This window comes from Hyperoodon ampullatus (genome assembly GCF_949752795.1).
Source record: "Hyperoodon ampullatus genome assembly, chromosome: 12".
Classification (NCBI taxonomy): Eukaryota; Metazoa; Chordata; class Mammalia; order Artiodactyla; family Ziphiidae; genus Hyperoodon; species Hyperoodon ampullatus.
Genome location: NC_136925.1, coordinates 72,237,935 through 72,262,605, shown reverse-complemented (window position 1 = coordinate 72,262,605; position 24,671 = coordinate 72,237,935).

Sequence of the window (24,671 nt, the reverse complement as noted above, 5' to 3'; positions counted from 1 at the left end):
AACATAAGTGCATGTGTATAAGACGTAGAGACAGGCTGGAAAGAAGCCATATTAGGTATTAACAACTATGTGAAACGGTGTGGATTTCGGGGTTACGATAAGACTGTCTCTGGTCAACTTTTATCAATACCTGGGATGGAGATAGAGAAGGATACTGATCAAATGTACACATAAAACAAAGATGGACAGGATAAGGAACAAGCATGACAGAATCAAAATACAAACGGATTTGGAGGCTTAAACACCAGACAAAAACAAGCTGAATCTTAACAGGAAAAAATCTGGCACTTAGAGTAGATTTATAATAGGTCATAAGCAAGAACCAAAGATCATGTAACAAAGAGCCAAAGCTTTAATTCTCACCAAAGGTGAGACGGTTGTGTTAAACAACAGCAACAAAAATCCCCCATAAATTTATTCGATGCTAACAGAAGGAAATCTTGAAAGATGATTTTTGCATCTAACGAAGGAGTCAGTCATTCACTGAAGCCTGCACCTTAGAATCACTGAAAAAGGTTTAAAGTAAATTCAGATTTCCTGGACTTTCTGCAACTTTTTTGCCTTTCTTTTCCAGAACTCTCTCAGCTACCTGTTCTAGTATAGGATATGATGGTTACAATTTCTTTTAGTTCTAAAGTCTTTTATCCTATCCTATGATATTTTTGTATATCTGAGTCAGTTTCTTCAAAAATTAACTCCTACCTTTTGCTGAGATTACCTCAATTCTGTCAGCAAGAGCTGGTAGTGTTTGGCTTTATCTAGTATTGGCACTGCTGCAAAACATGAATGTTCTTGGCATAATTCCTCACAACTGCCTTCCAAAGTAGTTTCTCTCATATTTTATGATTTGGTTGAAAACCCAATATGGTTAAGGAAAAAGATGTGCATAAGTGAAACATAATTATATCGATTCATGTTCTGCTGATAAAGATTTACTTGTCCTCAAGGCATAATAATGGCCAAGACTGCCTATGATCAATAACTCTTGAACCAATAAATCTTAATATTGGCAACAAAAGCCAATATCTACTTAAACTTTTTTCAAAGTGTTATAATATATGCTGATGACATGAAACATTTGAGCACATAAAACACAATCTCTTGAGCTTCATGTTGACACTAAATGTGTATTCTCCAAGAGTTAATATTCTAGATTCCAGTGACATAGGAGCAACTGGCTGATCAGGGGAAAGTTAATAATGGGGACTGATGGTTAATAATATATTTTTTTGACTGAAACAACAAATATTTATTTCTTACAGTTTTGGAGGCTGGGAAGTCCAGGATTAAGGTGCTGGCAGATCCAGTGTCAGGAGCTCCTCTTGGCTTGGAGATGGCCATCTCCTCACTCTTTCCTCCCATGGCAATGAGAGAGCTCTCAAGTCTCTTACTCTTTATCTAAGGGCTTTAGTCCCTTCACGAGGACCCCACTCTCATGTCTTGATCTAACCTTAATTATTTCCCAAAGGCCCCATCTCCAAATACCATGACGTTGGGTATTAGGGCTTCAACATATAAATTTTAGGTGCATACAGACGTTCAGTCCAAAGCAAATGGGAACAAGAGTGATGCCAAGTTGAACACAATCTGGCATGGTTCACACTTGATAACATATATTTTTAGAAGAGCATATAAGATTAGTGTACGTGGAACCACTTTGTTAAAATCCAAACCATTATGGAAATATAAAGTATAAGAGAGTCTGTCTACAGATTCTAAGCACTGCACAACATACTGGCAAAAGAAAAACAGCTTTTTGTAAAAGCAGAAATAGAAACAAGATATGAGAAGAAACGAAGCAAAAGTACACGAAGGAAGCAAGAAAGGGAAGGCATGATGACAAGATTTTACTGGGTACCCAGCATGTGCCAGGAGCTAGGGGAATTATCTGACGTGTATTGTTACATTTAATTCTCACAATTCTATTAGGTACAAGCCAAACCTCAAGCACAACTCTGACTCCTGCAGAACTGAGGCTTAGACTAAGGAACCGGTTCTACAGTTTTCAGTAGCAGAGCTTGAATTTGCATCCATGTCTGTGTGAATCCAAAGATCATGTTCTTTCTAGGTTACTATAGACAAAAGCTCAACGGTTACCTTTATGGAGTCATTTGGGAATTGTTCATAGTGTGGAGAAGTATTTTTCTTACATTGGTAATAGGCCTGTGCTTCATCCCAGCATTATTTTCTGTGCAACACTAACAGGCCTCAGACCAGTCTATGCAATGAAACTAAATACTGGTGGCTGATAATCAGGAAAAGGCAGATAATGTAGTTTGTTCCTTGGTAGGGTGAAAAAGATTTTATGGGACAAAAAGATGCTGGAATGTCTTTGACTTTTGGGAAGACAAGCGCCTTCCCACCAGAGTGTTAGTCTGCTCAGCTGCCATTACAAGATACCATATTCTGAGTGGCTTAAACAACAGTTTAGTTTTTCACAGTTCTCAAGGCTGAGAAGTTCAAGATCAAGATGTCAACTGATTTGGTTCCTGATAAGAGCCCTCTTCCTAGCTTGTGGATCTCCACTGTGTCCTTACAAGGCAGAGAGAGAGAGAGAGAGAGAGACAGGGGGTGGGGAGGGGAGAGAGAGGAAGGAAGAGAGCGCTCTCTGATTTCTCTTCCAGGAGAAACCAGGTCTATGGGATCAGGGCTTCACACTTACGGCCTCATTTAACCTTAATCACCTCCTTAAAGCCCCTATCTCCTATAAGTCACTTGGGGGTTAAGGCTCCAACATATGAATTTTGGGGAGATACATTCAGTCCACAGCAACCAGTGCAGCACTTTGGACCTGTACCCAAAGATGTGCTCGTGAGTTCACATTTAGTTCTATCACCTACAGCCCTGTGAACTTGGGCAAATTTCTTATCAGCCTTCTTGAGCTTCAGTATTATCAACTGACTGATAACAGGGGCATCATTATGCTTGCCCAGTGAACACTATTGGGTTGTGAGGGGGATGAAATTTCACAATGTGTAGGCAGCCTTGTGTTTTTGTGCATGAAGCTTTCCTGAGAATGTCTAAGAAGGACTAACATCCCAAAGATAGACTGCAGTGCTCGAAGGAGCTTCTATTTTCTGAGCTTTGAAAAGTATTCTAAAATCTCTAATTAAATATCACCTTTTAGATGGAAATTTTGCCAATATGTTTCAAGCTTTTTATACATGTTCTTTTGGTCATTTACTTGTTAACCGTTTTTTAAATTATCCAATTAATAAACAAATATATTGCAAAAATACAAATGATACTGAAATAAGAAGTAAAAGTCTATCTTTCTCTTTTTTTCGTAAGTCTCACTTCCAGGTAACTGCTGCTATCCATCTGGTGTGTGCCATTCTTTGCATTTACAAGACTGCATGTATATTTCTATACACGTGTGTGTAAACATGTACAAGCACACAATTTTGTGGAAAGTTTTTTAAGATGAAGATATCATGCTTCAATCTTTATTCTTTTCTTTCTCTTTGAATACATCTTTGTCTGGCTTAAGTTTAACAATTATCTTGTTGAGCTAAAGACTTGCTACTTTCAGCATGTGTTGAGATTGCTGCTCTTATCTGGGTTGTAGGTTTAAATGACTATGCTTTTTGCAGTATCAAACCATCATTTTCTCTAATTTCCTACTAATTTTTAGAAAACAATGAGGCAAAACATGCAATTATTTTGATATCTTGGTGCAAACAAACACTGCTGTGCAGACAAAGCGGGAAACACGGCTGAAACAGAATCACCAGCTACCAGTCAGTGTAAAATATATGTTCATTAGTGATGTCTAGCTCCAGCAGAGTAAAGGTAGTTTAATGATATAAGTGTATAATGCATAAAAATGCAAGTTGTTTTAAATTCAACCCTCTAAAGTTTGAGTTTACATGTGACAGTAATTTGTGAAACCATAGAAGTATGTTTGTGCAAAGGAAGAAAGGTCTCATTTTGATAAAAGGCACTTTTTCAAAAAGTACTTATGAATTTTTCCACACTCATCCAGTGTGTGTGTGTGTGTGTGTGGTTTTGTAATCTGCCTGAAAGTCTTTTGTCTCTCATGCATTTAATAAACAGGTCTTATTTTACAATTCATTACTATTTCACTTAGTCTGCATGTGCCTCAGATTACTCTCGTCTTTCTAAAGCAGCTTGTGCATTTATTCTTAGAAAAGATAATAGGCTTAACAATGAATTTTGTTTAAAAGTCACCAACAAAACACTGAAGCTATTCAAACCCAGCTAATAATTTAACTCTGTCCTACTTACCCTGAGCAATACTATCCAGTGAAAGGCAATGTCTTGATGGATCATTCATGGAAAACTAAAGTAATTACCATCATTCTAATATTCCTATTTAAATGCATGAAAAACTGATTAGCTGAAGGCAGACCTATATATAGCAGAAATGGCATCTTCTTAATATTTATGCTAATGTAAAACACATTTTACACAAAGGTTAGAGGTGACGTGGGTAAGAAATGATCTTAACATACACGTTTGTTTACCTACAAAAATGTATGACATGACTGTTACTCTGAGAGAGATTTAATTGGCACAGAGGACAAGGTATAGAGCAGATCAATGTGAAAATATATATACATACACATTCATAGGCAGAAATATATATGTATATACAAATATACATATATACACATATAAAAATACATACATACATATATATACAAAAATACATATATATACATTATATACTCATATATATAAAATACATTCATGTAGAACCACTAACCACTGACAGAGAAGTGGAACACTCCTAACACCGCACCTAGTTTTACATGGAGATTTCAGTTCACTTTCAGCCTGAGGTTGTCACGTTTTTTCAGTCCAAAGAGAATTTTGATGGAAATTAGAAAAGGTTTAATAATTTAGCTGACTCTGAGCATTATATACCTCCTACGTAAAGAAACTAAAAAATGTTAAAGTGATGCCATTTCAAATTGCAGTTACCATCCTAAGCAAGGAATGCAGAACTGGACTTATAAATTCAATCTGATTTTCACATTGTCATTTCCACATGGCTAACTCACAGACTGAATTCTGTTTTCTGCCAGCTTTCTAAGCACACTCCAAGGTGAGGCTCCCCAGAAACGGTGCATAACAATGAGCACATCACGGAAGCAGTGCACGAAGAACAAATAAAACATGAAATTACACACGAACTCAAGACTCACATAAGCAGGTGAGGAATGGGTTACTGTCAATAATGGATTTCAAATAAGCCTCTAATTTAATGACAAGTGAAAGCCAGAGTCTGATTGAGGGCAATCAAATGCTTCTCTTTTTATCTGCTTCTAACTCAATTTTTACATGAAAAGAAAAACCGTGCCATTACAGCATCAGCAGTATCAGGCTACACAAAATCTGTAAGTACAAAGGCTATTTGCACGAGCAATTATAATACATTGCGCACCCGCACCTAAAGTATGGTCAAGTGAACGTGTAACCAAGAGCAACTTCTAACTCAGCATATTGGTAGAAGTTCACTGGAAAGAGTGCTCGCTTTTCACTTTAGTATTCTAATTGTGATTGTCATTGTCAGCGCAACTGTGATGGAAAAGAAATATGGCTTTCAGGTTTAAGAACTCAATAAACAACCAGGTGACTCACCCAGGGGGAAATGAGGCCACACCCAAAATGACCCTGAGTTAGGTCTCTAAGAGAGATGCATCTGTTTAGTGTTTACAGGAGAGATTACCCTGATTTCTCTTCCAAATTATACACTCCGGAATTCCAGCCCCTAGGACATACTACCTCAACCAATTTTTTTTTGCACCGGAGTGTATTCTTTTTAGCATTTCACTGTTCATTATCTAGTATTCTTTTCTGGGTCTTCAGGTTTGTTTCTGGGATGCTTTCAAGTCTTTCCGCCAAAGTACTGTAAGTTCTTTCCAGGGAGGCCCTGGTATGATAAATTCTTGTTGAATGAATATTTCACCAAAAATGGGAAGTAAGATAAGTTAGTGACTAGGGTCAAAAGACATTCATTTCTAGATAAGTGATGATCTAATCGCATATGGAGGCTTTGGAACAAAACTTTTTCCCCCTTTCATATAGATTTGGATATTTTAACTCTGTGCCCTCTATACTATATTGTAGGGGCTGTGCTGGCATTTTAGAAAATCGCTTGCTGTCAGACAATATGAGTTGCAAATGGAGAAAAGTGGACGATGCAATTGAAGGCAGTGTGTGTGAGTGCTTTATACGACTACAGAAGCCTGATCCGCACTCATCTACTTCCAACTTGCCTGGAAACACCTGTCCAGTCCACTTCATAATCGGTAGCAAAAAGTCAAAGTAAAGAAACTCATCCATCTTTTGTGCATGCCACTTCCTACAAGGCAAGGGAGCAACATGATCTTGTTCCCTCTGACCCTTGGTGATATCCTGAAGCCAGATCCAAGTCCCCCTGTCCCTTTCCTCTGAGTGCAAAGAACTCCTGCTTCAAGGTAAAGAATATACATTTGCAAGCAAAACATCAACAATTCTATTTCCTTGGTAACCTGTGCAGGGAAAGAGAATTTGAGATGATGAGAAATATTCATTCTGACCAGGTATATATATCCATTCTCCTCCTCATTCCTGAGGTTTTATCTGCAGCACAAGGCAGGGTCCCAAGTTGCTCCAAGTAGAGATACATTTAATGTTAAATGGAAACTGAAGTCTGCCGCTAAGTTTAGCTCTCCTGCTGAGATCCTTGGGAGATTATTACTTCCTTCTGGCTACATCAGGCCCACCTTTTCCCATACCTATCAAATGGCTTTGAAGTTTCACTTCATTTGAAATATTGTACAGTAAATGTACACCGTGTCCTAAAGGGCTGCATGGATATGGAGCAAACAGTTGCTTAAATTAAATTTAAAAGTAGTTCAGATAAAGACCTAGAGAATTAGTACTGGGGTTAAGGATGGAACCTACTGAGAGGGATGCCTGGCTGGAGGGGAAAATTACAGGGAGGAGGGGCTGCTTCTCCCTGCCCCCTCCACCTCCCACTAGGAGGGAATTTTGTCTAGTGCCTTTGTGCAGTCAAAGGGGATCCTGGTTGAAGGTTGAGTACGTATGAGTTACTCTCAGAGGAATCAGGGGTAGCCCTAACAGGTACATGAGCACAGCCACGGCTGCCCTCTGCTCTCCAATCTCTGTTGGCAGGCAAGTATTGGCAGCATAGAACAGCCAGTGTACTTTTATTACAGATGAAGAAAAATGTTTTGTGAAAGCTATAACACGGATCTAGGGAAAAGCTTCAAATTCTGTGCCGCACACAGATGTGTCTGTCAACTGCTCTTTACTCAGCCCTGTCAGTGGATTTCAGTGACCCACCTGCACCTCATTACCCTTTTTACAACACTCTGCAGTGAATTCTTATTCATAATCAGACACCTTATCCAATTCTAGGTCGCAGAAATCACTTAAGCAGTCATAATGAATACGGCATCCTCTGGATTTACATTTAGTAAAAATTCAAAGTAAAATATTCCTAAAGAGAGACGGCTAAGCTCCCATTCCCATCCAAAATGCAAGCCTATAAAGTCATAGCGGAGACGATGGGGTCGCATTTTGTCTTTTTTCTCCACTCTTTTTCTTTTGTGTTTCCTTTAGGCGCCCAGAATGGTCCTAGTAAAATCGGATTTCCCCTCTGTATGTCATAGTTAGAAATGAAGTCTGAAGTATCCTGAGCCATCTTCCATCATGGTTACCAGCAGAACAAGAATGAATCTAAAATCTAAATCTAGTTTAGTAGAATTTAGAATCTATAAAAGAAGGATACATGGTTAAAGTAAAGCAGAATCCTAAGGATGCTTGATATATGGAACTCTATATATACATGCAAAAAGCAAGAGGAAAGAGAGGTAAGTTATTTTCTTAAGAAACCAGGAGTAATAAGCTTTTCCTTCTGTTTCTATAGAACCCATCACTGCTTTGCTTCTACTTCCAACTAAGGAGGTACGCCTGTGAGCAGATAAAGGCTCGAAAAGGGAAAAACTCACTCTCCCTTCTTCTAGGTGAACTGGAAGCAGGTTATGTGCTGAAACACAACGAATCCACTAGAAGGAAACAGAAGAAGATGCTTCTAGACACTTGTGTTGAGGAGTTTCCCAAAGAGCTATCATTGTTAAGTAATCCTCACAGAGCTGCATATTCCTTATTTTGGTTTGTTTACTACTAAGAAAATGAAACCAACCAACCAACCATACAACATAATTCAGAAAGACAAATTTTTCTTGGACTGTACCCAAGCAGAGCATTATTACGCAGCCCTTATTAGTGGGTATGTGTGTGTGTCAGAAGAGCATGGGCTTTGCTTGGTTCCCCTCTTGAAATCCAGAATCTAGAGCAGTGCCCAGCACATAGTAGGTACTCACTAAATGTTTGTTGAGTTGAGGACCTTCAAATTGAGTTTTATAAAAGAGACACACATTTTAATTGGACAATTTTCATATGGAGAAATAGATCATTCCTTGTAACAGCAAGAACCACAGGATAACTTATTATTTCTATTTGATTGATTAAGGAAGATTACAACCATGGAATAAAAAAAACCCAAATTGGACCTTGTTGATTTTGATTTTCTGTTATTTCTGTGGCTTACTAATAAGCCAATCAATAATATGAATAAATCCCGGCAGTCATTAGCAAGTCTCTTTGGTGAATTTACCAATTTCTTCCTAAGGAAGGCAATTACAGAGTTCAAAATCCATTCAGTCTCCCACTACTCTCCTTTACTATATTGAAAATCTGAATGGCCAATGCAAGTACAGATGACTGCATTTTGAGTGGAGTCAGTGGAATTTTTTAAATTAAATTTTTATTTTCTGATAATTGTAGGTTTACATGCATTTGTGAGAAATAATATGGAGAAATCTTGGGTATCCTTTACGCAGTTTTTCCCAATGGTAACATCTTGTAAAACCACAGGTAGTACAATATCACAATCTGGATACTGACACTGACACAGGCAAGATACAGAACATTTCTATCACCACAAAGACCCCTCACGGTGTTTTATAGCCATGCCCACTTGCCTCCCACCTCCACCCCACCTTCACTCCTTGAATACACTACTGTGTTTCTCCATTTCTATCATTTTGCCATTTCAATAATGTTATAGAAATAGAATCTTTAGTACGTAATGTTTAGGATTGAGTTTTTTCATTCATTCTCTGGAGATTCACCCATGTTATCATTTGTATCAATAGTTTTTTCCTTTTGTTTTTAAGAAGTATTTCATGACATGGATGAACAGCAAGTTTGTTTAACCATTCACTGCTTGATGGACATTTGTTTGCTCCCAGTTTTTCGTTGTTATAAATAAAGTTCTTAAAATCATTCATGTACAAGTATTTGTGTGAATGTTAAGTTTTCATTTCTCTGGAATAAATGCCCAGGAGGGCAATTACTGGATGGAAGAGTAGCTGTATGTTCAGTTTTTAAATTAATTAATTAATTAATTTATGGCTGCGTTGGGTCTTCGTTGCTGTGCGTGGGCTTTCTCTAGTTGTGGTGAGCAGGGGCTGCTCTTCACTGCGGTGCAGGGGCTCTAGGTGCGTGGGCTTCAGTACTTGTGGCACGTGGGCTCCGCAGTTCTGGCTCACGGGCTCTAGAGCGCAGGCTCAGTAGTTGTGGTGCATGGGCCTAGTTGCTCCGCGGCATGTGGGACTTCCTGGATGCGGGTTCAAACCCGTGTCCCCTGCATTGGCAGGCGGATTCTTAACCACTGTACCACCAGGGAAGTCCCTATGTTCAGCTTTTTAAGACATTTGTCAAACCATTTTTCATAGTGGCTGTACTACTATACCTGTTTGGTCCAGCAGTTTACGAGTGATACAATTTGCATACTTCTCAGCTTTTGGTGTTTTCACTATTTTGGTGTTAGCCATTCTGATAGATGTGTATTGATATCTCAATGTTGTTTTAATTTTCATTTCCCTTATGATGTTGAACATCATGTCATGTGCTTATTAGTCATCTGTATCACCTCTTTGCTGAAACGTCTCTTCACATCTTTGTCCACTTTCTAATTACACTGGTTTTTTTGTTTGTTTGTTTGTTTGTTTGTTTGTGGTACGTGGGCCTCTCACTGTTGTGGCCTCTCCCGTGGCAGAGCACAGGCTCTGGACGCACAGGCTCAGCGGCCATGGCTCAGCCACATGTGGGATCTTCCCAGACCGGGGCACGAACCTGTGTCCCCTGCATCGGCAGGCAGACTCTCAACCACTGCGCCACCAGGGAAGCCCACACTGTTTGTTTTTTAACGCTGATTTTTGAGAGTTCTTTGTATATTCTAGGTACTAAACCTTTGTTGGATATGTGGTTTGTAAATATTTTCTTTCACTCTGTAGTTTATTTTTTCATCTTACTAGCAGGGTCTTTCACAGAGCAAAAGTTTTCAATTTTCAGGAAGCCCTGTTGATCAATTTTTCCTTTTTTAATGTTCTGCCTGCAATCACAGTTTCTTACGTAAGAATTTTATCTCCCTGCTCTTTTGGGGCTTGTGGAACAGAGCAGGTTTCTTCTTAAGGTAAAGTCAGCTGAAATCTATTTTTCCACCCAAGAAATGAGAGAAAATTGTGAACATTTCTGCCTGGCAATATGCTTTTTTTTTTTTTAAGGGTCAGTATCCTTTCTCCTGCAGCTTTATTAAGATATAATTGACATATGACATTGTGTAAGTTTAAAGTGTACAACATATTGATTTGACACACACACGTTATGAAATGATTACCAAAATAAGGATAGTAAACATTTACATCACCTCAAATAATTACCATTTTTTTAATAGTGAGACATTTAAGATCTACTCATTTAGCAACTTTCAAGTATATAAAACAATATTGTTAACTACAGTCAGCATGCAGTACGTTACATCCCCAGAACTTATTAATTTTATAACTGGAAGTTTGTACCCTTTGACCAACATCTCATTTCCAGGTGGTGGCCTGGCAACCACCATTCTACTCTCTCTCTCCTCTATCTATCTATCTATGTATCTATCTATCTGGATATGGATATAACACAGTTAATCTTTTCCTTATCTAATCATCTGTTGATGGACACTTAGGTTGTCTCCATATCTTGGCTATTGTAAATAATGCTGTAATAAAGATGGGGGTGCAGATATTTCTTTGAGATACTGATTTCATTTTCTTTGGCTACATACCAAGAACTGGAAATCTGGGTCATATGGTAGTTCTATGTTTAATTTTCTGAGGAATCTCCATACTGTTTTCCATAGTGGCTGTACCAGTTTACATTCCCACTAATAGTGCACAAGGATTCCCTTTTCTCCGTAATCTTGTCAGCACTTGCTATCACTTGTCTTTTTGATTATGGCCATCCTAACAGGTGTGGGGTGATAGCTCAGCGTGGTTCTGATTTGCATTTCCCAGAAGATTAGTGATGTTGAGCACCTTTTCATGTACCTGTTGGCCACTTGTATGTCTTCTTTGGAAATATGTCTATTCAAGTCCCCTGCTCATTTTTTAATTGTGTTATTTGTTTTGTTTTGTTTTTGCTCTAGAGTTGTATGGGTTTTTATATATTTTGGATGTTAGTCTCTTATCAGATATATGGTTTGCAAATATTTTCTCCTATTCTGTAGGTTGCCTTCTCCTTTTGGTGGTGTTTCTTTGGCTGTGCAGTAGTTTTTCAGTTTGATGTGGTCCCACCATGTGTTTAATTTTGCTTTTGTTGCTTGTGCTTTTGGTGTCATATCAGGAAATTGCTGCCAAGACCAATGTTAAGGAGATTTTTTCCCCTATGCTCTCTTCTAGGAGTTTTATGGTTTTAAGTCTTACATTTGAGTCTTTAATCCATTTTCAGTTAATTTTTGTGAGTTGTATGAGAGGGGTCCAATTTCATTCTTTTGCATTTGATTATCTTGTTTTCCCAGCACCATCTGTCAAAGAGACTATCCTTTCCCCATTGAGTATTCTTGACTCCCTTGTCAAATATTACTTGACTGTATATGTGTGGGTTTATTTCTGGGCTTGTGATTCTGTTCATTGATGTATGTGTCTGATTTTATGCCAGTATCACACTGCTTTGATTCCTATAGCTTTGTAATAAGAGTTCAAATCAGTAAGTCTGATGGCTCCAGCTTTGTTCTTATTTCTCAGGATTGCTTTGGCTTTTCAGGGTCTTTTGTTCCATATAAATTTTAGGATTGCTTGTTCTATTTCATTAAAAATGCCATTGGGATTTTGATAGGAATTGCATTGACTCTATAGATGGCTTTGGGTAGAACGGACATTTTAATGTTATCAATTCTTCCAATCCATGAACATGGATATCTTTCCATATATTTGTATCTTCTTCAATTTCTTATAATTTTATTATATTAATATAATTTTCAGTGTACAGATGCTTCATCTTCTTAAATTATTCCTAAGTATTTTATTGTTTTGATGTTACTGTAAATGGGACTGTTTGTTTTCTTTATTTCTTTTTCAGATGCTTTAATTGTAGTGTATGGAAACACAACTGATTTCTGTATATTGATTTTTGTATCCTGAAATTTTACTGAATTTGTATATTAATTCTAACAGAGTTCTGCTGGAATCTTTAGGATTTTCTATACATAAGATCATAATTTGCAAACAGAGACGATTTTACTTCTTTCTCAATTTTGATGCCTTCTATTTCTTTTTGTTGCCTAATTGCTCTGGCTGAACTTCCAGCACTATGTTGAATAGGGACGGTAGGAGTGGGCACCCTTATCTTATTACTAATCTCAGAGGGAAAACTTTCAACATTCACTGTTGAATATGATGCTAGCTGTGAGTTTGTTATATAAAACCTTTGTTATTTTGACATACGTTCCTTCAATACTCAATTTGTTGAGAGGTTTATTTTTTTGTTTTGTTTTGTTTTTAACATCTTTATTGGAGTATAATTGCTTTACAATGGTGTGTTAGTTTCTTCTTTATAACAAAGTGAATCAGTTATACATATACATATGTTCCCATATCTCTTCCCTCTTGCGTCTCCCTCCCTCCCACCCTCCCTTTCCCACCCCTCTAGGTGGTCACAAAGCACTGAGCTGATCTCCCTGTGCTATGCGGCTGCTTCCCACCAGCTATCTATTTTACATTTGATAGTGTATATGTGTCCATGCCACTCCCTCACTTTGTCACAGCTTACTCTTCCCCCTCCCCATATGAGAGGTTTATTTTTTTTAACCATGTTGTATGTTGAATTTTGTCGAATGCCTTTTCTGTATCTATTGAGATGATTATATGATTTTTATCTTTCATTCTATTTATGTGGTATAGCACATTTATTGATTTGTGTATGTTGAACCACTCTTGTGTCTCAGGGAAAAATCCCACTTGTTCATAGTTTATGATTCTTTTAATGTGCTGTTGAATTTGGTTTGCTAGTATTTTGTTGAGAATTTTTGCATCTATATTCATTAGGGATATTGTCTTGTAGTTTTCTTCTCTTGCGGTGTACTTATTTGGCTTTGTATCAGGGTAATAATGGTCTCATAAATAAGTTTGGGAGTGTTCCTTATTCTTAAATTTTTTTGAAGACTTTGAGAAGTATTGGTATTATTTCTTATTTAAAAATTTGGTAGAATTCATCAGTGAAAAGTGCTGAATTTTAATTCGGTCCTCAAGGAACTAGAAACAGAAGAACAAACTAAGCCCAAAGTTAGTAGAAGGAAGAAAATAACAAAGATCAGAGGAGAAATAAGTAAAATAGAGACTAAAAAGACAATAGAAATCATCAATGAAATTAAGAGGTTTTTTTTTTGAAAAGATAAATAAAAAAGCAAGCCCTTAGCTAGACTCACCAAGAAAAAAAAGAAAGGGGACTCAAATGAATAAAACTAGAAATGAAAAGAGAAGACATTACAGCCAATACCACAGAAGTATTATGAACAACTATATGCGAACAAATTGGACAACCTAGAAGTCCTCAAGTGGCCAGGTCTGGTGCCTGGGTCCAGGGTGGATATACCTGGAGCTTGAATCTGTGGTAATGGGCCTGGAACCTGGGTCCACATGGTCAGGGCTAGATCCTGGGCTTTTGGGGGTCAACCAGGTTCTGAAGACAACTGGCATGGGCCTGGCATCTGGGTCTTCAGGAGCTGGTTCAGTGCTAGAGCAGGCTAGAAGCCTGGGATCACAGGAGCCAGCCTGGAGGCTGGGATGACTGAGGCCATCTTGATGTTGGAGGAAACTTAGAGCCTGGGGTCATGGGAGTTGGCCTGGAACTTAGGGCCTCCGAGGCAGTCTGGAGGTTGGATTTGTGAGAGCCAGCCTGGAGACTTTGGGAGCCAGCCTGGCGTTGGGACAGTCCAAGAGCCTGGGTCTGTGGGATCCTGCCTAGAGCCTGGGGCTGTGGGAGCCATCTGGGAGGCTAGGTTCATGTGGGCCAGCCTGGCGTTGGGGCAAGCTAAGAGCTTGAGTTCCTGGGAACTGAGGTCTATGAAGACTGGCCTGGCACTGGGATGGGCCAGGAGTCTGGGTCTGTGGAAGCCTGCCAGCACTGGTGTGGGCCTGGTTCTAGGGTCCATGGTGAAGTTGGGTGTTCATTTCACTCTCCTTCCTCCACAGGAGGGTGACTATCTCTTGCTGGGCTGAGTGGGCTTGCAGGGATGATGAGGGTAATGTGCAATTGTTTTTCCTGTCTTCTCCATGTCTTTTCTTATTTCTATTCTCCACCCACATGCTGTAATCTCTCACTTAGAATCCTTAGCTCTTGTGAAGATATTTTCAGGCATGGATAGCTAGTTGTTCAAATTGATGTTTCTGAGAGGAGACATGTGTTAAAAATGCTGCTACCATCATCTTGCTGAAGTCACTCTCCCCAATTTTCCCTTTTACAGATTGTACTTTTGGTGTCAAATCTAAGAATTCTTTGCCTAGTCCTAGATGTCAAATATATTTTCTCCCATTTTTTTTCTTAAAAATTTAGAGTTTTACATTTTATATTGGTTTCTAATCCATTTTGAGTTAATTTGTTATAAGGTGTGAGTCTTAAATCTAGGTTCACTTTAGTTGCCTATGGATGCCCACTTACCCAGCACCATTTGTTAAAAAAGCTATCCTTCCTGCATTGAATTGCTTTTGCACCTTTGTCAAAAGGTGCTGGGCAAATTTGTGTGAGTCCTATTTCTGGATTTTCGATTCTCATCCATTGATCTATGTGTCTAGGAATAGACATTCTTGCCTTGTTCCTGATTTTAGGAGGAAAATATTCAGTTTTTCACCATTAAGTAAAATTTTGTCAGTAAGGTTTTTAAAGATGTTCTTTTTCAGTTGAAGAAACTGAGGAAATTCCCTTCTATTCCTGGTTTTTCCAAGATAATTTTTTCTAGTAAAGAACGGGTGTTGAATTTTGTCAAATGCTTTTTCTGCATCAAATGTAGTTTTTCTTCTCATGTAATTTTTCTTCTGTAACCTGCTATTACGGTGGTTTATATTGAGCTGGTTTTATATCTCTGGATTAAACCCTAACTGCTCATGGTGTATAATGATTTTTATATTGTCGAATTCTATTTGTTAATATTTTGTTAAGAATGTTTACATCTATATTCATGAGAAATATTGGTCTATAGTTTTCTTTTTCTATTATCTTGGTATCAGGATATTACTAGGTTCATAAAATGATTGGGTAAGTGGTCTTTTATATTTTCTGGAAGAGACTGTATAGAATTGGTGTCTAGTGTAATTCTCTATTAAACCACCTGGGCCTGCAGAATTGGGCTTTAAAAAAAATAATTCAATTTTCTAAATAGTTGTGGGGCATTCAAATGATTTTTTTTTATATTGGGTAAATTGTGGTAGATGGTGTTTTTTGGAGAGTTGGCCTATTTTATCTAAATTGTCAATTTTCTGTGTATAGAGTTCTTTTGAAACACTTCCCTGTTCTCAGTTTTTTGTTTGCACAGTGTTATGGGTTGAATTGTACCACAAAATTCATATGTTGAAGTCCTAACCCACAGTACCTTAAAATGTGACCTTATTTGGAGATATAGTCTTTACAGGGTAATCAAGTTAAGGTGAAGTCATTAGGGTGAACCCTAATCCAATATGACTGGTGTCCTTATAAAGAGGGAAAATTTGAAGACAGAGATGAACACAGAAGAAAAATAAGAAGACAGCCATCTATAAGCCAAGGAGAGAGACCTGAAACATCCTTTCCTCAAATCCCTTGAAAGGAACCAACCCTGCCAAAACCTTGATTTTGGACTTCTGGTCTCCAACACTGTAAGACTGCTGATTAAGACACCCAGTTTGTGGTACTTTGTTACAGTAGTCCCAGCAAACTTATACACAAGGTCTGTGGTGTTATCTACATTTTCATTCCTGATATTAATCACATGTGCCTTCTCTTTTTTTTCCTCGTCAGTCTCTGTCAATTTTATCTTTTCAAAGAACTCTTTATTTTGTTGAGTTTCTCATCTCACTTTCTGCTTTCAGTTTCACTGGTTTCTGGCCTTCAAAAACAGGCTTTCACTTCCTTTCTTCTGCTTGCTTTGAGTTTATTTTGCTCTTCTTTTTCTAGGTCATCAAGGAGGGAGCTTAGAATACTGATATGAAATTTTTCCTCCTCTGTAATGTGTGCATTTAGTGCTATAAGTTTGACTCGCAGTACCGCTTTAGCTGCTTTCCACAAATTTTGATATATTTTAATTTCATTTTCATTCAGTTCAATGTATTTTTTGGATTTCCCTTGAGGTTTCTTCTTTGACCTATAGATTATTTAGTAGTGTACTGTTTAGTTTCCAAGTGTTTGGAGATTCCCTGCTTTCTTTATGTTACTGTCTTCCAGTTTCATTCCATTGTGGTCAGAGAAAACATTCTGTATAATTTTAGTTCTTTTAAGTTTGTTGAGGTTTGTTTAATGGCCATGATATTGCATCTTGATATAGCTTCTGTGGATACTTGAAAAGAATGGGTATTCTGCTGTTGTTGAGTGAAATGTCCTATAAATACCAACTAGATCCTTTTGGTTGATGGTATTTTGAGTTCTTTTAATTTTAAGCTAATTTTCTTTCTAGTTATTCTAGCAATTGTTGAGAGAATAATGTTAAAGTCTCCAACTAGAACTGTACATTTGTCTATTTCTCCTTTCAGTTCTATCAGTTTTATCTTCTCATATTTTACATCTTGCAGATCTTTCAGCTGGAGGCCACTGCTACACTGGAGCCCTGTAGGTGTGGTATTAAGGCACGGGGGATGAGAAGTCTTCTATAATCTTATGATTAAATTTGAGTCTTTCAGTGGACCTGTGTTCTTAGCTCCCCTCTTCCCCAAGCCTCAGAGGAGACACTAGGAGCCAAGGCTGGCATTCTCTGATGAGTCCAAAAGCAGAGTAGAGCACTTATTGTCTAAAAGTCTTTTGTCCTTTTCTTGGTCCTTATATGGAAAAGTATATCCACTCCATCTTTCCATCCCTGAAGTCCTCCTGTTATTGAAATGTTTAAAAATCCTAAACATCCATGCTCCGGTTGAAATCAGATTTGATATCTCTCTTGGTACTATAATATTATTATGAAGAGTCTACCTAGAAATTTAAAATTTTGAAACTTATTTTATGACTCAATAATATCACTGCCCTCCTAATTGATTTGCTTATTTAGATAGCCTATTCTCCTAGAATGAGGTACACTTACATTGTATAGTAATTCTCTACCCCTTAACATTGAAGTTAACCCAAACTTGACCATTCCCCTCTCAAAAAAATTGATGGTACTACACACAGTTCATATATCATTAGATTTTATAATGCACTAATACACAAACAAATTTGGAAAGGCATTTGTCCAATGAGCATCTGATTTTGAGCCTAAGGAATAAGGAAATACACAAAATATAGAAAAGGTAGTTCTAGAACTTACTGCATAGACTGTGTCTAGTACAGTGCCTGGTATGCAATATACACTGAATAAGTATTTGCAAATGAATGAATAAATAAATGAAGATGGCATTGGGAATTTCATGAAGATATTTTTCCTTTGAAATAGAATTTTTGTAACTAAGATGCATAAATGAAATCTGAAAGCCTCTAACGGAAATTTATAGTTAGATGCAGATGTGTAGTTTATGCATTTATACATAAAGTATTTTTGGTTCTAAGTCTCACATTTATTCTTGTGTATAGTAGACACACAGAGATTCTTAAAATTTTTTAAATCAAAAAATCTTTTCCTCTTTTGATATGCAAAACATGAGAAAATCAACAATCACAAAGCTAGCCCTCCTCTACCTACAATAAAAGTTAGTTAATGGTTAAACCTCCTGAGCTTATTGAGAATTCTTTTCTTTCAAAAGATGTTCAAGGGTATGGTCATTGTCAGAAAGTGGCTTCTTTTTCAAGTAAACAAATGACTTCTCTCCTCTTCTGTGCTTTCCAGGTCTCAGGATAAAATGTTGCCAAGTGGTAGAGATCTCTCAAGCTGTGATTCATCTGAGCCCTGTAGACTAAGCCTAACTGATGGGAAGAGAATAAATAAAAGTGGGCCCTGGCTCCGCTGACACAAATACAGTTTTCCCTGCCCAGCTCTCAAATGCTGGCTAAGTCTATCTGCATTTTTCATGGCAGAGTTATAGTGCTCTAATCACTTACACCTAGATGTGCAACATAAAAGAAACCCTTCTGATTGCTGCAAATACTTTGGGTAAAAGAAAGAACTCTGACGTCAGGATGTTCAACTGGTTGACTAAAATCGGTCCTCTGTATCCATGAGTTCTGTATTCATGGATATGGAGGCCGGCTGTATTATGCCATTCTATATAAGATACCTGAGCATCAGCAGATTTTTGTATCCCTGGGGGTCCTGAACCAATCCCCTGCAGATACTGATGGACAACTGTCCTTGCAGAAGATGAAGGAGAGATGTATGGAAAATCTCGGCTTTCTTCCACTGTCATGAAGGAAATGGACTGCATGGCTCTCAACCACCTAAGGTCTTTACTCAAATGTCACCTTTTGTGTGGTATCTTTTCTGGCTACACTGCTCACAATTTTACCCACCTTTCCCCTCAACACAAAAATACAAATTTATTCTCAATTTCCTTTCCTTGTTTTACTTCAAAACACTTATCATTATCATCATCTTGCATTCTACATGCTCTGCTCATTTATGCTGTTTATCATCGGTCTCACTCCACTAGAAAGCTGCCTTGATGAAGGCAGGGCTCTGTTTTTTGTGTTCACTGCTGTATCCTCCACAGTCCTGGTCTGTGGTAGGTGCTCAATCAATATCATAGAATAACGGTTGAATGAATTCTCATGGAAAGAGACAATTGTCACAAATAGTTTAACCATCAAGATGATGACTGTCAGTTGTACAATTCAGTTGGTTTTCATCACAAAGGGAGCTTAGGCAGAGGGGGGAAGCAGTAGCCTGGGAATAAGGCAAATCTGCACTGTCCCTCTGTTATCTGACAAGTTCGCTTGGTCTCTATGAGTTTCGGTTTCTCATCTTTATTTTTTAAATTAATTTTTATTGGAGTATAGTTGCTTTACAATGTTGTGTTAGTTTCTGCTGTATAGCAAAGTGAATCAGTTATACGTATACATATATCCCCTCTTTTTTAGATTTCCTTCCCACTTAGGTCACCACAGAGCACTGAGTAGAGTTCCCTGTGCTATACAGTAGGTTCTCATTAGTTATCTATTGTATACATAGTAGTGTATATGTGTCAGTCCCAGTCTCCCAATTCATCCCACACCTCTTCCCCACCTTGGTGTCCGTAAGTTTGTTCTCTACATCTGTGTTTCTATTTCTCCTTTGCAAATAAGTTCATCTGTACCATTTTTCTGGATTCCACATATAAGCAATATTATACGATATTTGTTTTTCTCTTTCCGACTTTTAGTTTCTCATCTTTAAACGAGGGGACTCAGATAGGAAATCTCTAAAGTGTCCCCCCACCCTCTCTGCAACTCCATCATCTGAGCATTCATTTGTTTATTATTTCATGATCTATGAGAGACTCTTAAGTCCACATTCTCAGTGAAAATAAAGATGGTTTTATTTATTATGGTATTTTATACCTATTGTATACCTTATAGTACTGGTGACACAAGTTAGATTACAATAGAGGCCCAAAAAAGTATAAGGTAGTTTAAAATAGAGCGAAAAATAAAGTAGAGGGACAGAATAGAGCAAAGAAAAAAAATAAATAAAAGTGGGAGTGGGGACTATTCCACTGCATAAAAGGAACCACACAGAAAGGACCAAATCATCATGAGAGATGAATTTCTAACACCGTATGCTGATCACAATCACATAATGAATCATGATTTATAACACCGTTTTTGCAAATAGAGTTGGTGCATTTAATTGTTCTAACAGGTCACGTTTTTAAATGACTTCTGAATCTTCAATGATAATAAAAAAAAACCTTAACATGTGGACCTTGAGATTACTGCCTTGCCATAAAACAAGGTGATTTCACTTCCTTAAAATGAATTATTCCCTGTGAGCCACTGCAGGGCATGCGAAGCACTATTCTCATTGATTCTCTTTCTTTACACACTTCTTGCTCTTCTCCAATCATAAGTCATTGCACCAATAGAACTTCCACTTGCATATAAAGTGACTGGTGCCATGCACGTATTTACTGTCACTTTTTATAAAAAGACAATCCATTTTCAGCCATGACAAGAGACCAGCTGGCTAATTTAGAGTGCCTGCTGAACATGTAAGGAAAAGTAATCATTTTATTTTTCACTGGTGTATTTAGAAGGCACATGCTGAATATGAATGATTATAAATATAATTATACAGATGTACGATGGGGGTATCCAAATGTTTTCATAGGAAATGCACAGAACTCCTCTTTACAACTCTGGTATTTTTGAGTAAAGCAATTCAGAAATGCTTATTTTTTAAGCAAAAATAAAGGTTGGTCAAAACTGATTATGGTATTACATTTTTAAAGGACAGTTTTATTGTCAACAATTCATTGTATCTTTACAAAAAAATTTATTAGTTGATATGAAATTTTATTAATTGATATGGGTTCTAAATATAATAACCTAATTATTGGTAAACATGTTCCCTTATTGATTATTTAGCAATCCAGTGTCTGAAAGTTCATTATTATAGCGCTTAATTTCAGAATCCAATTTGAAAATTAGGAATCCTATATTATGTCTCCAAGAACAAAATCATAATATGATTTGAGTATAAGATGAAAATATTACAAGTTTTATTTAGATTTATTTCATTTTTTCAATTTCTATTTTTTAATGTTATAAATAAAAAAACTTGGTACTGCAATGATGCATGCATATAATATGTAAATAAACAAATATACGTACATTGGAGAGAGTGCATGACCAAAAATATACAACAGCCAAAAAAGCAAGTCCACTGCACTGCTCTAGAAAATAGTAAGTCTAAAACACTGTCATTTATATTTGCTGTCAGTCACCAGAACATATTTAATTTACCAAGTACTTTTTATGTGACTGGCATTATGCTAGGCACAGCATGTAGAACTGCTAATAGTAAAATAGATGGTCTAGGGTTTAACAAACTATCCACCATAAAATGAACTCAAGTATAATAATATAGTAGAGGAATTAGCATGTCACTTCTCCAGAGGTCCTATTATGTGACCATCTGAAATATATGAGACTCTTAAAGCCAGCAAAATCAGGCTTCTGTGTTGCCAAAATAGATGCCTGAAATCCCCATGCACTTTAAAATAGTTGTTTCTTAACTATTTCAGTTTTATAGGTTTTGGTTCATCTTCCAGTGACTTTGATTGTCTAGTTTCATAGAACAGTAGAAACAACAAGTCAGAAAGGGTAGAGGGTATAAAAAAATAGGGAAGAAGTAATAAGAGGAAGTAGTGACAGCTGAAAGGTAAATGAGAAAATTTAAAAATAAACCCCAAATGTTATCTCACATCATATTTAAAAAATGAACTAGAAGTGAATCATATCTACATGTGAAATCTAAAATTATAAAAGCTCTAGAAGAAAACATAAGATAAAATTGCTGCAACCTTGGGATAAGCAAGTATTTTTGAGATGTGACACAGAAAGCATGAACCATAAAAGAAAACTTTTATAAGTTAGACTTAATCAAAATTTAAAACTTTGCTCTTTGAAAGATACCATCAAGAAAATTAAAAAAAGCAAAGCACAGAATGGGAGAAAATATTCACAATACATATATCTGACAAGGAAGTCAAAAACAGAGGTTATTAAAAAAAGTTTACAGCTCAATAAGAAGAAAAAATCTCCAATTAAAATGACACGAGATTTGAAAAGACATTTCACAAGAGAAGATATAGGAATGGGCAAAAAGTACATGAAAAGATGCTCAATATCATTAGCTATCAAGGGAGTACAAATGAAAACTGCCATGATACATTAAGGTACATCCTTAGAATAGCTAGACTTTTAAAAAAGAGGAACCATACCAAGTGTTGGTGAGGGTGTGGAGCAACTGACAGTCTCATCACTGCTAGTGGGAGTGCAAAATGGTACACCTATATTAACCAAAGTTGAACATATAATTACCAGACAATCCAGCAATTCCACTCCTAGACATCTGCCCAAAAGAAATGAACATACATCCATTTCCAGATCAATTAGAAGTTCCATGAAGCAAGGTGTATCATGAATAGCCAATGCCTTGCACATTACCTAACACCAAGAAGATGCTAATAGGTAGGTGTTAACTGAATGAATGGATGATAGCTAATTAATGGTATGCTCTAAGATTGAGCGTGCAAGTGTGTAATATATTACAGTGACACATTTTGTTTTGTTTTTAAGCTGTATACCCCATTTATCAATAGAAACCTTATAAGAAATCCCAACAGCTGAAACAGATAAACCAAGCTCTGCTCTGCCAGCCCATCCCACCTGTCTCCAGTGGCAACCAATGAAAAATCTTCGCAACATGGAGTTGGCAGGACCTGCAAGGAGTTGGGAAGGATTGGCAGGACTCTCATAAGAGCAAGTGGAAGGACTGATTATAGTAGGAATTACATATAGAGTGATGGGGCAAAGCCTGGGTAGATGGGATGGGGTTTGGTTGTAAAGTGTTTTTCAAATATACTCCTTCACTTCCTGCTTCATCTTTAAGTCTCTTTTCTACTTCCCAAAGTCTAAAAATTCCCAGTACCACTTGTCTGGGCCTTCCCACTATACCAAGAGGAGGAAATTTCTGCCAACTTTATGTTTTCATGACACTCCTGTCCTTCATCAAAGCAAAAGATGCCATGGATTGTAAGACTGACTATTATTATATGCACCACTAAAAAAAATGTTGCCAGTTAAAGTATGGCATAGAGCTCTCTTATCACTTAGAATTCTTATTTTAACTTACCTAATGAGCTCTTCCAGGATCATTTAGACTTAGAAGACATATAACTGGAGATCATGATCTTGACCTCTTCAATACCGTTAGCATTGACAACTTATTTCAGGAAAACCAGGGTTTAATTAGCATAACCTTGTAGTTTCATTTCCCGCCCCCCCCCGGATCGAATCACATGTTGCTGGAAGTTAGATAACTTCTGTTCAAAGTCAGCAGGAAGTTCAGTGAAAGTTCAATGCTTTAATGCTAAGTCCTGCACAATGAATGAATCGGTAATGCCTGCCTCTTGTTCCGTTGACATTGCTTTCATCTGGTGACAGACTGTATTTTCCAAATACGGCTGCAACAATATCTCCCAGCCCATATGCTCTTGTAGGAGCTTGCTGCTTCCCAATCAAGAGATGAAGTTAATTTCTTTTCCCCTTGAATCTGGGCAGCCTTCTGACTTGCTTGTCACCAACAGGATGCAGCAGAAGTGAGGCTGCATAACTTCTGAAGCTACGTTGTGAAAGGTGATTCAGCTTCCACCTTGCCCACCGGACTACTCACTCTTAAAACCTTCAGCTGCCATGTAAGCAGTCCAACTGCCCTGGGGCTGCCAAGACATTTCAAAGCCTAACGGAGCCCGTGCAGGGAGAGGGACCACAGGGAGAGGCTCTGAGACTACATAAGGGAGGGAGAAGGATGCTCAACCAGCCTCCACGTGCTTCACCTTCCTGCTGTCACAGCTCTAGTCTCCTTCTGACTGCAATTGCATGAGAGACCTTGAGCCAGAGCCACCCAGGCAAGCCCTTCCCAAATTCCTGTCCCACAGAGACTGTGAGAGATAATAAAATGATCAGTATTTGTCTAAGCCACGTAGTTCAGGGAGTGATTTGTTACACAGCAAGAGATAACTAGAATACAACTAGTCCTAGGCATCCAGCAATTTCTCATACCTTTAGCTGAGTTGCTTGATTTGTACTAGGCGATCCTTTTTCAGATATCTCAATAACAAAACATAACTAGCTGCATCGACTTGTGGGCATAGGTCAGGGAAAGCACTTGCCTTGCTGCTCCATAAAAAATATGAACTTGTGTTTACATTTACTTCATTAATATAAATATTTGCTTCATTAACATATCATATATGCCTCTTAGCACTATTTCCATGCCTCTATGTGTACAATTATTTTTTCAATGCAAAATCATAGAGTACTTTTTAAGAAGACACTTTAAATGACATATGCAAATCAGTACCTGTAGTATCCACAATGAACACAACCCAACGGGAGTGAAGGCAATGCGAACATCCATGACCAAGTTCAAGAATGTGCAGACAATCACAACTAAGTCATGAGAGCCACCTAGTCATTGGTGAAGAAAGATGCTA